Source organism: Falco punctatus, assembly GCF_963210335.1.
Source record: "Falco punctatus genome assembly, chromosome: 7".
Taxonomy (NCBI): Eukaryota; Metazoa; Chordata; class Aves; order Falconiformes; family Falconidae; genus Falco; species Falco punctatus.
Window position 1 is genome coordinate 33,740,340 of NC_137587.1, and position 15,594 is coordinate 33,755,933.

Below are 15,594 nucleotides of genomic sequence, written 5' to 3' on the forward strand. Positions count from 1 at the left end.
GTTCCCCTGCTTAGAGCAGGAATTTAGTCTTTTTGAAGTGTAAACCAAAATGGATTAAATGTATACAGAGAAAGAACTTCTAATTAATTAAAAAAAAAAATCCAAGGTTTTGCTTTTTTAAATACATTATCCAGTTCATTTTTTACACTGAAGCATAGCATTGTTGTAGTGGCAAAAAACTCACAAACATGAATAACAAGGAGTGACTAGTGTAATCTTAATGGCAGAGCTGAATGAACTGCAAAAAGAAAAATAACAAAAGAAGTGGTGGAAAACAAGTTAAAACTTTTAAATTCTTTGCCTTTTATGTTGGCTGGTTTTCTTGCCATAATTAGAAAATCCACCCTAGTAGCAGATTGCAGTATATATGTTTATTAATCTGTCTGTTGCTCTTTACACTCTTGCAAAGTAGAATAATTTTTCATTTGCTTGGCTGTGTGAAAGTACAACTGAAGGAATGCACTCACAAAAGCATTTACCCAGAGGTATAGTCATTAGATAACCCTTTTAAATTTCCCTTTATTTTGTTCATCTATTCATTTAAATCTAAATGTTTCAAACTGTTGCAGCTTCTAGCTGCCACTGACACTGCCTCAATCATTTATGACCACAGTTTAGTGCCATTTTGAGCTGGAGAGCCTGGTTAGGGGCAGAAAGCCCTTGGTCTCAGCAGTGAAAATCAGCCAAAATCATTTAAATCCTATTAGCTTTATGCTCTCAACAGTAACTAGTTATAGAAGGTTCTGTATTTCTGCACTTACTATAAGATACTACCAAAGGACAGTATCAAAGGCGCTCAGTATCATTAGTCAGTTATGACAATGCTAAGTGAGTGCCTCTCTGGTTATAGAGATTATATTAGAGATAAGTTAGCTTCACTGTTTTTCTGCATCTGTTGACCAGAGGATGAGAACTCTAGAAACTGATCAAAATGAGAGTGTTCTGAGTGACATCTGTAACAACTTTTGAATAGTAAGAAATGTGAAAAGGGTCCAGCAAGAAGTCTCTTGAGTATTTTCATTAGAGAAAAAATTATTATGGACTATCAAAATGAAAGTTAGATGCAACAATTAAAAAAAAGTAAAAGGATAGCCAGAGCAACCAATGTATATTAACAATTTTGAAACAGGCAGTTCAAGATGTATGGTAGTTACAATGGTGACTTGTGCTTGTATGTTCAGTCAAGACAGAGTTGCAAAAGGGAAACATATTAAGTCTTCATCTTAGAAGGTACATTTTTAGCACTTTTTTGTCCTTCCCCCTTAGATGACATGTGGCTAAAAAAAATCTTATTGGATGTCAAAAAATTTTATAAATAAGATCTCTCCTTACTGGGTGGTGAAGGTTAGAAAACAAGTAATTAAAAATGAGTCTCTGTTTCTGGAATGATTGTTGGGTTTTTCTTGTTTTTCTTTTCGTCAGATGTTAACAGACAGACTTTTAATCTTGTTCAGATATGGCTGGTTTTTTATTTGCCCATGAAAAATAAGACCCTGAACAGTGCAGCCTTTCAGCAGATACTGGGACCTTCCTGGCTTCATTGCATCTGCATGTGCTGTACCCCTGTTGCATCCTCAGAGCAGTTACTGTTGCAGTGTGCAGTACAGCTGATGGACAAATCTGTTTGCCACTGTCTGCAGAAGCATTCAAAAATGTTACACTCAAAAATTTCTCAGCTAAATAAAATATGGCCAATGTTACTTTGAGGCTACCCTATCATCTTTTAGAGGTTGTGACAATGTAGGGAGGTCCCTGATGACTGGAAAATGCCAAATGTCATGCCCATCTTCAAAAAAAGGTAAGGGAAAGAATCTGTGGACCTACAGGCTGATCAGCTTCAATTCAGTCCTAGGTAAGACTATGAAGCAAATCCTCATGGAAGACATTTTTAGGTACATGAAAAACAAGCATTTGGAACAGCCAGCATGGGCTTATCACAGGCAAGTTGTGTCCAAAGAACCTGACTATGACAAAGTGACCAGTGGCTCTGTGGGTGAAAAGAAAGCAGTGTATGTCATTCACCCTGGCTTCAGAAAAGTTTTAAAGACAGTCTCCCATGGCATCCTTGTATCCAAATAGGGGCTATCTGAACAGGGTAGGTGGGAGAAAACTGAATGGGTGATCAGACGTAAAGGATAGTAATCAACGGTTCGAAGTCTGTAGCTAGCTCCTCAGCAGTCGGTTCTGGGGACAGTGAACAGCTTGGATGGTAGGATAAAGCCCACCCTCATCGAGGTCATGATGACACAAAACTGGGGGGCCACTTGATATGGTGAATGGTCTCACTGCCATTCAGTAGGATCTTAAATTAGAGTTGTCAGGAATACCATGACATTTAATAAATATATAGGTAAAGTCCTACACCTAGTTGAAAATAACTCCAGGCTGGAGTGAGGAATTGACTTAGTAGGAAGCAGGTCTTCTTCCAAAATGGATGTGTGTGTCTTGGTGGATGACAAGCTGAACACAAGTCAGCAGGATGCCCTCGCCGCAGAGAACACCAGCCACAGACTGTGCGAGCAAAATGCAGCCAGCAGGTCTGTGGAAGTAATTATTCCCCTCTGTTGGGTACCTGGGAGGTCACACCTGGGACAGAGTCTGTCTTTTGGGGATCCAGCACAAGAGACAGACTGACAAGTTGGAGGGAGACCTGTGGAGGGTCACTCAGCTGATTAAGGGAACAGGGCTGAAAATGTATGAAGAGAGGCTGATTGAGCTTTGTTTGTTTAACCTGGAGAAGAAAAGGCTAAAGAGGGAATCCAGCTAGAGCACACATGCAGCTCAGTTGCAGCTGAAGGGACGTGATGGAGAAGTGTCAAACTTTTCTCGGAGAGTTACAGCAAAAGGATGAGAGACATATATATGAGAGGTCACAACTTACAGGAAGGGAAAATTCAATTTAAAAAAAGTTTTCACAAGGAAAGTGGTTAAGCACTGGAAAAGTGTCTGATAGAGGCTGTGGGGTTTCCATCCTTGGGAATTTTCACACTTTCCCGGGAAAGATCCTGAAAAACCTGGTCTAACTTGGAGGTTAGCCCTGATCAGTGCTGGCAGTCGAACAACTTTCAAATGTCATTTACAATCTAAATTACTCTATGATTCTATAATTTCACAAGAAAGTAACTTTCTTACTTATTTTATTTTATTTAAAAGACAAAAAAAACCCCAATGTTAAAATGTATAGCTTGAGATATAATTTCTAGAACCAAGATTCATTTGGGTTTGCTATTTTTCTTCTTCAGTGATTTTGGTTAAGGGTGGAAGGAAAAGAAAACAGAAGAGAAAAAAACATATATTCATGACAGGGACTTACAACTATCTCTATAGTTATCCAATTATTCATAAACTAATATTTCCACCAAAAAAATTTCAAGATTAAGCACGAATTTAAAAAAAAATATTCACTAAAAACCTGTGAATTAACATCCAGCTTTGTGCACTGGTAAACCCAAGCTTAAGTAGTGCATTAAATGCACTGCTGAAGCCATTGCTCAAGAAATCTGTGATTGTTAGAACGCAAAAATTTGTGAATAAAAGCAAGACAGTATAACTTAGAAAGACCTGAGCAAAACCACTATTTTTTAAAAATTTACTTTTGCATAATTGCTTATGTGAAACTCATTACCTTTATTATTACTTTTCAGAGGAGATGAGAGTACTATTAAGGATACTTTTTTCACCTGAATGTGGTTGGTATTTAGTAAGAACAGCTGTAAAATCCTAGTGATTGTGAAAGGAAAATGGTATGCTGTGTCGGAAAGCAGAATTGATTCTTTGCTGTATTTTTTTATTGGCTTATGATTCAGACAGCCATTTGCTGAGAACAGTATCCAGTGCCTGGTATTTTTATTTGGAGATTTGAATGAATTAATACCCACACAGAATGCTTGCTTCCAAAAAATCCTGGTGTCCTTTTGTAATATTTATAGTTCTGCCTCTGAGTTTGAAAGGATGGATCGCATGTGTTATGGTGAAAAGAGGCCTCAAAGCCACTTGAATTTCCAAACTGGGTTTCTGCTGGGCTTCAGATAATGACCTGAGTCTCTGAACAAAAACCATCAAGGTTTCAAAACACCAAACCTCAAAATTTGCCCAGCAATGACTTGATTTAGTGCCACTGCAATCATTTGGCTCTTTGCCATTGCCTTCATTAGGCTCACTATCATGACCCAAAAGGTTTCTAGCATTAGCAGGAGAAAAAGATATTTAGGAAACCCTCAACTTTTTCAGCTGTGGTGTGGTTTTTTGACAGCACTAGCTTTCTCTCTTTTTCCAAGCAGTTTGCATTTAAGGGTCTGACATAACAAGGCTGCCGTAGCAAGACTATACAAATATCACGGAAGGCACCAGGAGAAAGGCTTTGTATAATCTTCCCTTATTCATCTGAGCCATGTAGTTCTTCATCAATGACACTGTCAAAGTTTGTATTGCGCTCACATTGGAAGAGGAAGCTTCATCCTCACAAACCCAATAAAAGTTGATTACATACACGTGGTATCTATGGATTAGGGGCAGGACTCTTGGATCCTTTACAAAGGAAGTGTCATGTTTCAGCTTCCATAGGGGGGGTTATGGACATGTGTGTGTGAAGTCCCAGAGCTCCATATAGTCCCTTTCAGCAAAGATCATACAAACAGAACCAAGTTCTCTTTAAAGCACAACTGTAGCATTATAGTTAAGAAGAGTAAAAATTCTCACTCTCCATCTTCAGGGCTGCCTGAAGGCTGCCAACAGAAATTAATGACTTTCATCAAGGCGCAAAACATGGTAGATATTCCTAGTTAATAATAATAGAACAATAAATTATATTAGTCCAAGCAATTTGGAATGGCAGTTTGCGAGGAGAGGGATGGTGCCCGACCTATGACTGAAGGGTCAAATATTCTAATGGGACCACCTAAACATCAAAAACAAAAGTCAGATTTTCAAAAGCAGAATTCAGCAGAAAAATCTAGAAGATGTGATTCATGGTAGCATAGGTATAAGAAACAATATTATTTTCCTTTGGAACAAGCGGTTCACTTGAAATAAAAAGCTTTGTGAAAGAAGGTGATTATACAAGCATGTGGACATACATGAAAATAAAAGGGTGAGAATCCCACAAAGAACAGTGTTCTCTGAGCAAAACATTTCTGTTCTTTGAAGTGGCATTTCAGAAAACATTTTTGATTTTCTGTCACAATCCAGCATATAATTATAATATCAAAATATAAAAAATAAGTGATTTGACCAAGCTGACATAATTCTTCCTCCTGAGAATTTTTATTCTCAGAAAATTTTGAAGTCTTCAGGATTTTGCAATTTGAAGGATATCCAGTTTAAAAAAAAAAAATCAGACTTTCCCAAAAAAGAAATTCCATTCTTTTTATATCTGAAATTCTCTCCTTCAATCGTTTTTGCTCAAGACAGAAGGCTCAAGACCCAGAGCCTTCTCAACTTACTCAAATGTTCGGTTCCAGAATATGTGTTTCCTAAGTAGACATGCTTTGTAAATACATTTCTATTATTATAGTCTCCCAGATTACTACCATGTAGACTCTTCCCAGCACTTTCACCCAATTCCTTTTTAAAAATGAAGCAAACTCCACAGCTAATTGATGAATCCCACTGAAACGAGCACCACAGAGCAGGTTTATTTCATAAAGTCAAACAAAATAGCCTTTTGTAATGATAGAAGAGGTTTTGGCATAGGCATAGGTGTAATCACCAAAGCCAGTGTAAATCAGATTCTAGAGGTTAAAGGGAAGCACCTGACATTGTAAAATGTGTGATGAAATATTTTTCATATAATCACGATTTTCAGAAAGATAGTCACCTTGATTGTTAAAATACCTAGTTGAAGGTAAAAGATGAAATGTACATAGCAGTCTGGTATACTGCTATAGGGCCAGGTTACCGTTACTGAATCTAATAGCGTCCTTCATTCCTCCTATTAAGTGGGTGGGAAAGAGCAGCTGGTCTTTAAGTAGTCAGACCGTTGGATAGATGGCAAACTACATGCAGGAAGAGGAGGAAACCTCTTTTGCCCCTGAAGTTGTAGGCTGATGATGCTCTCCATAGGTTACTGCAAATTTAGTGACAATTGTTCAGTTCTAATCTGTTTCAATAGCTGCAGCACTCTCCTCTGAGATGCTCTGAGACATTAAAGATATTTAGATTTTCTTACGGCGACTGTTCATATTTTCTTTCTCTCTGTTTTTTCTGCATGAAATTTATGAAAATGTCTTATGTTTCAAGACTGTGGAAAATCACAGGTGATACCCATGCTTTTAATGCTGTAGACAGAAAGTTCTCGGGAACTTTTTACACTATATAATTGTAATCTGCATATATTATCCACAACCTTCAAAGCTTAAAATTCAGTAAGTATTCCAGGTTACTGGGTACTATACAAATAAGTACAAATATAGTGTGAATCCCAGTTCTCAAATGAAGCACCACTAAGTCGTATGTCTAGATGCTGAAATGGACCCGTGACCGTGTGAATACTGATGTTCAGCAGTTTCATACCAACTGGGAAGCTTGCTGTAAAGCAGTAAGTCTGCCCTGCTCCTGGGGGAAAGAAAATTATCACATACGAGATTTACAGATCCTTGCTTGAAAAATAAACCCTGAGAAACTTTAATCTGAGATTTCTAGAAATTTGGTAATACCAAGTTGCATCTAGTTGGAAGTTATTTATAGCAAATAGCCTTTCTGTAGAATACTTTTTTCACATCGGTTTTAAAGTATTTTCCCCCTTCTTGAAAAGGTACAATTCTGAAATTCAGGCCATCAAAGCAAAAAGTTCAAACATCACTACAAAATATGTTTGAGATAAAATATTAAACATTCAGTAATAAAGCCACATAAAAGATTATATAACTCCATAGGTTAAACATGACCCACTTAAACAAATAGCTGGGGCTAAAAAAGAGAGTTTGTAAAATCAGTGTATTTATTCCCAGTCCTCTGAATGACATATGTTTAAATTGATCTCACTATCAACTCATATCTGCTTCAGCACAGTCATGTGATACCTATTTAAATGAATCTTGTCTGAGGTGCAAGATCACTCCTGGGTGACAATTCCATCGCACAGTGGGATGTATGCTAATATAGCTGAACTCAGGGATAAATTCTTGCTGATCCTGATTTCAATGAGAACAGGAATTTGTTGACTCTCTAAAATGAGAAAGATCAAACTTTGAAAAAGGAAGCAATCTGCTGAGATCTTCATGTGCCTTGATTTCAAATACAGTCCTCAGTTTTTAGGGCTCCTTTTAAATAAGATAGGTTGCTAGAATAGGGGAGTCTCTGGACAGTAATCCCAAGTCACTTTTGCAAGGGAGAAAGAATGTGGAATAGAGATAAGTAATAAGGGAGCAGAGGGAGTTGTAACTTAATTGATATTTAAAATATAATTGAAATACATTAAAGGATGATCAGATAATTCCATATATGTAAATATAAAGTATCAAGCAAGCTGTATATATTGGCCTTATTTCAAGGGCACTTTCCAGTTCATTACTGTGCATAAGCTTCTGCTTAAGTGCTTTCTTAAAGGGATTGGTCTTAAGTTCCTATTTAAGTGCTTTCTTGAAACAGGGCCAACATATAAGTCCATGCCATTGTACTAAGATACTCTGCCTTCTCTCACTACAGTCACTTATTTCGTCTTGACCATAGTGCAACATACTCTTCCAGGAAGAAGCCATGGCTCTACATTTATTGCTAGAGTAGTCTTGCCAGCTCTAAGTCCTGAATGGGTTTTTCTGGGTTTTCTGGTGTTTCTTCAACGAGCTGTGTAATACTACTAATACAAATAACAGTTAATAAATCAATCTGTTTCTTCCAGGAATTTTGCTAGGAGGCATTAACCCCTTCTCACCATCTCCCAGGCCACACCCCTGCACTCTTTACAATGAGTGCAGCATATTTTTTATTTCTTCAACTGGCATTTGCAATCTGTCCTGACATAATTTACACATTTACACATTTTACAGAGCAAAGCACAGTCATGCAATTTAATTCCAAAAAACATAAGCATAGGAGACTCGGCACACTCGATTAGCAAAGCATATGATCGAGTTTTGCCAGTATGATATCAAAGGCACACGTTTGATTTGAATTTGTGTCAAAATGTACCTGCTGCTCTTCATTTCAAAACAGACATGTGCTGATGTGTTAGCCCATATTCACACACAGGGGGCTTTTATATGCTGCAAACTGCACGTGTAGACCAGTGTCCTTTATAAATGCACTTTCTTTCCCTTCCTTTTCTCTTATCTCAAGGCAGCTGGTCTCCACATCCTTAGGGAGAGGGAAGGCCTGAGACACAGAGAAGGGGAAAGCAAGAAATCAGTATTCAACTTAATGAAATAAAGTTCTGACCCAGATAAAGTCATCTGGGTTCTTCCACTGATCATTGCCCTATTGAGCCACCATTCCAATTCTATTATTTCTTTTAAATAGGGATTTAATGCTCATGAATGGAAGGTGAATGCTTGAAAATGAAAGGTGATCACTGCAGTAAAGGACAAATCAATACAGAACCAAAGTGCTCTACTTATCCACAGGGCAAACTAAAGTGAAAGGAAATGTCTTCAAGACCCTCTCAAGCAGTTGTACTAATAGAAATGATGATTAAATTCCCATAATATTACACTAGGACTTAAAAAAAAAATCAGTAATTAAACACTTACTAGAAAAGGAATTGGCAGCTACCTGGACTGTGGGCATTTTGTTGTTCATTTTCCTTTAGCTTGATTGAAAAGAAAGGAATTTGATTTAATTTTGTGAATTTTTAATTAATAAAGATTGATAGCTGCAAAGAGCAGTTTTAGAAGGACCAGAAAAAAATTACTCCCCTGCAAGTTATTTAAAGTTCAGTTCCTAGGAATGCAAGGAATTGAGTACTTTTCTTGAGTTCTGGGTCACATAAGCATAAATGTGTATATTTGGAATAATAGCTGGAAAGTTAGTTTGTTCAGTAGGTGTGAAATGGGCTTTTTTTAACCTCTAAATGTGATTAATATTGGAGGCTGTAAATAACATGATAGCAAGAGAAGGGCTCACGTTTACAGGTGAAATATTTTTTAATTCCATGGAAACTGCACAAAATGAAAATAGAATTTGGGCCAGGAACTTTCTGTTCTAATCTGGGACTGACATTTGGGGGCGTTGGTGTCAAAAGATTTTGGTTTTGGGTCATTCTCAGCAGTAGATGAAACAATGAAGGATTCACTTTCTTTGATCCTCCAGCAAACCCTGATTGGTTGGGAGCAGGGAGATACAGTTAACTTCACAAAGTCAATAAATGTGGCCATCTGGGAGAATGCAAATTTAGACAAATGTGATATATGTGGGATGACACTTTTTCCTTAGAACATGCCACACCATAAAAGCATTAAAAATACATTCATATGACCCAGAGCATTTGATTAAAGCCTTCAATATGCAATACATTCAGTCCCAAGCAAACCAAAGGGGACAACTTGTACCAGTTCCAGACCCAGTTTCATTCAGGTTTATTTTTCTACCTCCTCAGCCTCTTCTTTTCAGCATCTCTGTCTGTGTTTCCTTTCAATTCAAATAACCAAGTGGAATCTGTGTAAAAAAAACACAATCCATTGTGCCACGACTCCTCCTTTATGTGGAAAATTGTTTTTCCTCTTTCAGTTCTTTACATTTCATCCTGTCGAGCCACTGGCTTGAGAAAAAGTTAAGTATCTTTGCACATGGGCAACTTCTCCTGGGAGCAGTCCCAGTATGTCTGAAATGAGTAAAGCTGACCTGATTAGGACCTGATCCCTGCAGCTACTGGTAAGAATACTTTGTGTTCAGCAGCGTGTCCTTCCCCAACAACAGGAACATCACTGGGACTCAACTAGTTCCCAGACAGGAAGAAATCCAAAGCTGCTCACAGCTCTTTCCCAAGTAGCACAATATGCAACGCTGTTATCGAACACCCCCCAGATAGAGAACTGCACACTAAAATTTATCTGTCAATGTGTGTCTAGATCCTTATCATTCACAGTGTGCTTTGGCATTATATAAAATGCAATGTATCCATAGACCGGACTGTGTCTTGAACATGCTCACTCAACCAAAAACCCTAAGAGTCTGTTTTAACGCAGTGGGTGAACTAACCTGAGCTGAAACACTAAATCTGCAGTGGCCAAATACCTCTGTTTTGTGTTCCACGGCAGGCAAATGAGTAAAACTAGGGATTGCCTTTTCCCTGCAATGTACACAGCTGGACAAACATATGGTACATTAAGATTTGCTCCTCATGTAAATACCTCCTGCACTGAGGACAGGAAAAAAGTTGGGAAAAAGTGTGTGTCAGAGCAGTGTATCTGTGACACAGCACCTCCTGGATTCACTTTAGATGGAAATTGAAGGTTCAGCCCAGCCCTTACTTATATTTTTCTTTTTTGTTTGTTTGGTTTGGTTTGGTTCGGTTTGGGGTTTCTTTGTTTGTTTGTTTTTTTTTAAAAAAAAATATTTTGTTTTGTTCTGTTTTGTTTGTTTTTGTTTTTAAAAAAAAGTAGACATAGTAATTATCCTTAAAACAAACACAGAGGACTTGTCAGCTTCCATTTTTTGTAAGTTTTATTTTTGGAAAATTACCTGACCATTTGTACTGAACAAAATGACTGAAAGCATGAGCTTACAGAATTTATTTATATTAAGTAGTTCTTCTAGCAATAGTAGAACTAGCTACAGGATTAAAATTTGTCTAACTAAACCTTTATTTTGTGTGATAGGAAATGTAAGATAAGGAAATAGATCAAGCATCCTGAAGTGTGGCTCAAGATAGCTACGTAAGAAAAGTTGTGTTTACTTAAAGCTACTTGTTTTTTCCAAAACAAAACAATGCCCTGTGTGCCTGGTCCTCAGCTGGTGTAACCTGTCATAGCTCCACTGCCACCAACAAAAGTGCCTCTGCCCCCACATACAGCTTTGCCGTAGGTGACCAGGCTATCACATGGTGGGCATCGCTGTAATACTGAAAGGAGGTGGCAGGCTGGAGGCATTTACATCTGATGGGGAGGCCTAATGGAAACCAGGGTGTTAAGCAGAAAGCAGAGGATGTGCCTGCTACTATCTGTGTTTTAACAAGGTGAGACAGATGTAGAAAAAAGTGAAGGTTTCTGAGTAGGAGAAAAGGAATGGGGTGGGGGACTCTCCCTTTGAAAGGGCAAGAGTCCCAAACCCAGTTTCTTGTAAAGTCTCTTGTGATCACATCTACTTGTGGTTAGAGAATTAAATATTCCACAGTGCCAACCATGCACTCATTTGTTCATACTTTCAATTCACACTGGTCCTTTAACGGCTCTGTGCAATAACGTACACAGTGCTAACCACCACAGCCTACTTCATCTGCACTTCATCAGATTAGCATTAGGTTGAAAACTCCAAGACAATATAAATGAGATCAATAAATAGTGCAATCAATCTCAGCTAGTTTTAAGTGTCCAGAGAGAGATTTAAACAGAACTCCTGTAGGCTGACATTGCTTTACCAGCAGAGAGAACACCAAACACATTGTATTGATGCTAACGTGTATTGCCCCTTATGATGCTTCTTGCACTTAAACAGCAAAGCCAACAACACTCTTTCTGTTGATTTATGGATGCTTTGGAATAAGTGTTTAAAACATTGTTTGAATATGCAGTGATAGAAAAAAAAATACACATCTATGCAGTTCTTCCTTTTCTTTAGTTTTCCAAAAAGGTTGAGTTTTATCTTGCCTTGCGTCTCTTTTTACATTTCCCAGGTATTCAAGCAGGGACTGAATAATCTTTGTCCAGTTCTGAGTGCATTGTCAGTGACTAAGGGATAATGTATATTTACAAGTTTTGCAAAGGAAAAAGAAGAACCCAAAATGCTCCAAATGAAGAAAACAAACACAACATCCAGATTCCAGAGGTTTGAAAGAACAGTGATAACAAACTTAGAAAAGCCAAGCAACATAGCACAGTCACAAGTTCTACAGAAATTAAAGATGGAATTACTTGAAATTCATATGATGAAAAACATATAATACTGGGGGCAGGGGAGTGTGGAGTGGATCTTTTGCATGGTATGGGTTTGGGACTATTCTTCATCACTTTGTCTTCACACTGAAAACAAAGCAGTTGCAGCAGCCTCAGTGTGGAATGATGACTCAAGCCCTGACATACGTTCCAGAGTGAAACAGGGCAAGACAGTTCAGAACATTCCAGGTTTTGTTATTACTGCAGTTTCCCCAAAATGGCAACAACTCTTTCACTGGGCTAAAAGAATCTTCCTTTGCTTGACAAAACTCAGAGAGAGCTTGTTTTTGAAAAGTGGCAAAGCAGGTAGGGCATTTTTATAGCCTTCCTTTCTTTTTACCTTTCTGTGACCCTTAAGAAGTCACAATCCTCTCACAGTCTAATCAGCATGGGGAATTGCAGGATGAATGGGCTGGAAAATTCCTTTGCAAGGCAATAATAATTTTTTTTTTCATATATGAATTCCAGCTTAGTTCTTAGGAGCTTAACAAAGTGAAGTCATGGTTATTGTTTTTTAATTTTGTTTGGTCCTTCATAGAGCTTTTCAAAGGCACTGGCTTTTGCATAAGTTGTAAGTTTACGTTAAAGTCCTATGCTAGTCTGTGTTACACATTTTAGTGCGTTCTGTACTGCCCTGGGAGCTAACCCCCTCCCCCAAAGAACTCTTTCTCAGCCCCTTCATCTGTAACCTTTCTGCAAGTAAATGCTAATTGAAAAAGAAAGAACACCACTAATCTTGGAATTTAAATGCATTTAACAAAACCAATCTCAATCTAAATTGTTGTTTCACCATTCCCTTTTCCCCAACAGATGTCGAGAAACTGCAATTCCTATTAAGAACACTTGACTGTTTACTCAGCAAGAGAACTTCAGGCTCAGGCTGCATCAATCTAAATGCGTTTCAGGACGTCAGTCTTTTGAAAAGTGCAGACTGTTAGTTGGTTATTTTTAAACGTAATCTTCACATAAAAGAGTTGCTGCATTTTTTCTTTTCACTTTGTCATCCCTCTATCCCTCCTCCCTCTTTTATTATTTTTTTTTTTTAAATTATGGCATCCAACGTAGATGTCCTGAATTTTTATGTCCCATTCCGTTTAAGTTTCTCTTCGTGTTGCTTTATTTCATTTTTTTCTTCCCTTCTTTTCAGCTTTGACTGAAAGGAATACTTGTAAAGATTGTGAACATTATTGCAGGAAGGGAAAAAAAGATTCTAAAAATGTTATTTAGTAAGTATGTTAGACATCAAAACATGAATATGTTTTCTTACTGAGCTTTACAGTAAAGCCCCTGTGGGCTTTGACCACAGACTTAAGTTATCTGTGCAGATAAAGACAACTCTGTGTGGTTTTGTTGTTTTGTACCCTGAGCGTCGCTAGTTAACCATGACCAGGAAAGGAGACATCTGTCTCATTTCCCCCCCACACCCCGCTTTTTTTTTTTTTTTTCCTTATCTCTTCAGATGATCCTTCAGTTAGCAAATGCAATATTAGTATTTTCAAATATATCCTCAAGTGATAATCACTGAAATGCAGCTTAGGTCTCCATTCTGCAATTAGTGTCTGGCTGTAAATGTGCATAGTTACACTGGTATGAATCCCCATTTAGCATGAGTCCTCCAAGCATGTTTTACTGTAGAATAAATTTCGGTTGATTTACTCACCAGGTTTCAAAATAAGGTGGGTCAAGTCCTTCACTTGCAGCAGGGGAGCTGGCAATGCTGCGGGCTGCAGGCTAAGCTTTGCACCTGTGTTGCCACAGACAAGTCTGTGGTGGCTGGGGCAGCCCCACCTCTGGCTGTGTGTTGCCTGAATGGGGATGCTGCTTTTTTAAGGTGTTTTGAACATCCTCTGTTTTCTCTGTTGAAAGCAGGTGGAGGAAATGCTCTGGACCACAGAAGGTCAGGCTTAGCTACATGGCTCTAAATCCCACTATTCTTAAGTATTGCAATGCAGAGAAAGTCAGCAAAAGCATGGGGGAAAGGGATGCGGGTGAAAAAAATAGCTTAAATTATGAATGTTAACAGGCAGCAGATAATTGGGTGCATGGGTGGGTGTGTGGGTGAATGTCTGAAACTGAACTTTTGAACTCTCAAGCAGAAACCTGCTACTTGCTGGCTGCAATCTGTATGGGCTGACTGTAAATTTTAATAGCATCTGGACTAAATAAAAGTGGTACATCTTGAATCCTCCACTTAATAAAGAAGAATTAAACACAACTAGAAAGTAGATGGCTGCTCATCTGTTGTGCTTCTGTATATAGACTCTATAGGTAGAAAAAATGATGGACTTGGGTTGCAGAAAGAAGACCTGGTGCCAAAACAAAGGGTTGCTGGAAAGAAGTAGTCTCAGGAAGAAGAAGGTGGCCCAGAAAGAAGGCTGGAGGAAAAACCCTGGAAGTGAGGAAAATCTGGGGGGGTCAAGGAGATGAAAACAAATGCCAATGGATTCCCAGGCACAAGGACTGACCAGCATGCTCTTCTGCCCAACTCTTCCAGGCCAGCAGTGATCCCTGGCTGGAAGTGAAGTAAAATTTTAGCAAACATAATGCTGGGGAGGGTATGTATAACTGAGTGTGTGAAATAATCAAGTTGGGTAAAAGCTCTGATCTTGTTGATTCTTGAATAAATCCAGTGTCCAGATCCACCATGTGTTGTTGGTTTTTTGTCTCATTTGTGACAGAAGAGTGAGGAATGCAGAAAGAAGCGTAAAAAAGTGATACTCACATGTCATGAGCATTGAATATTGTTTTAAAAATAGGTGTTGCCTTAAGATTTCTAAGAAAAATGCAAATATATAAGTAGAAAATCAAATAAACTATGGAATTTGATTAAGATTCCAGTAAAGATTGCAATACTTCAAGATACCCTAAAATGGAACCAGTTATAAGGAAAAAAATAAAATTAAGCCAAATGAAGTGGAATACACGAGGAAATCTCTCACAATGGCACTCTAATGGATAATTTTGCAGTTTTTACCCCAGTTCCATATCCAGAAATCCATTGGAGCCATTTACTAGTGGGTAGAGTAGGCAGGAAACCATTTCCCATCCTCAACATGTCAAGATATTGGGGAAAAAAATCATTGCGCAGTATGAAAAAGAAGAAAGAAAATGTTGAGGAGTTTTTCATGTGGTTTTCAAGTCTTTTTCATGGACGAATGTGCCCTTCCAAGAGTTCACTTGGTCTCTGAGAGCTCCAGAGCAAAGTTAAGAAAGCTAAACTGAAGTTTATTCTTTTCTGATGCAAATTGCAGTGGAAACAATAGATTATTTTATACTCCAGAAATCTGTTATTTAAAAAGTTGTCAGTGTTGACAGTGTCTTTAGAATTTAGAAAACTATCAAACATCACAGAATTAGCAACAAATCTCTGCGGGTGCAATAATCCCCTCTCCCCTGAGATCCCTCAGAGCAATCAAAAAGACTAGGTTAATGGCCCATGCAGCTGCTGGACATCTCTGTCTCCAAATTCATAACCCTGGTGTGGACACTCAATACCTTGAGTCATGCCCGAATACGTATTCAGAAATCAATTTAAATGCAGTCCTAGTGAATTTTTAAGCCTGTTTTCAAA

At 38.1% G+C, this 15,594-nt stretch overlaps 1 long non-coding RNA gene across 9 annotated transcripts in view; it reads right to left on the reverse strand.

Annotated features, from left to right (window-relative positions):
- The window catches only part of LOC308067968, a 110,338-nt gene extending 94,753 nt beyond the window's left edge, over positions 1–15,585 (reverse strand). For all 9 annotated transcript variants that reach the window (XR_013929793.1, XR_013929794.1, XR_013929795.1 and 6 more), the window contains exon 1: positions 13,684–15,585. This is a non-coding gene — a long non-coding RNA (uncharacterized lncRNA). The remainder of the gene's footprint in view (positions 1–13,683) is intronic.
- Between the last annotated feature and the right edge of the window lie 9 nt (positions 15,586–15,594).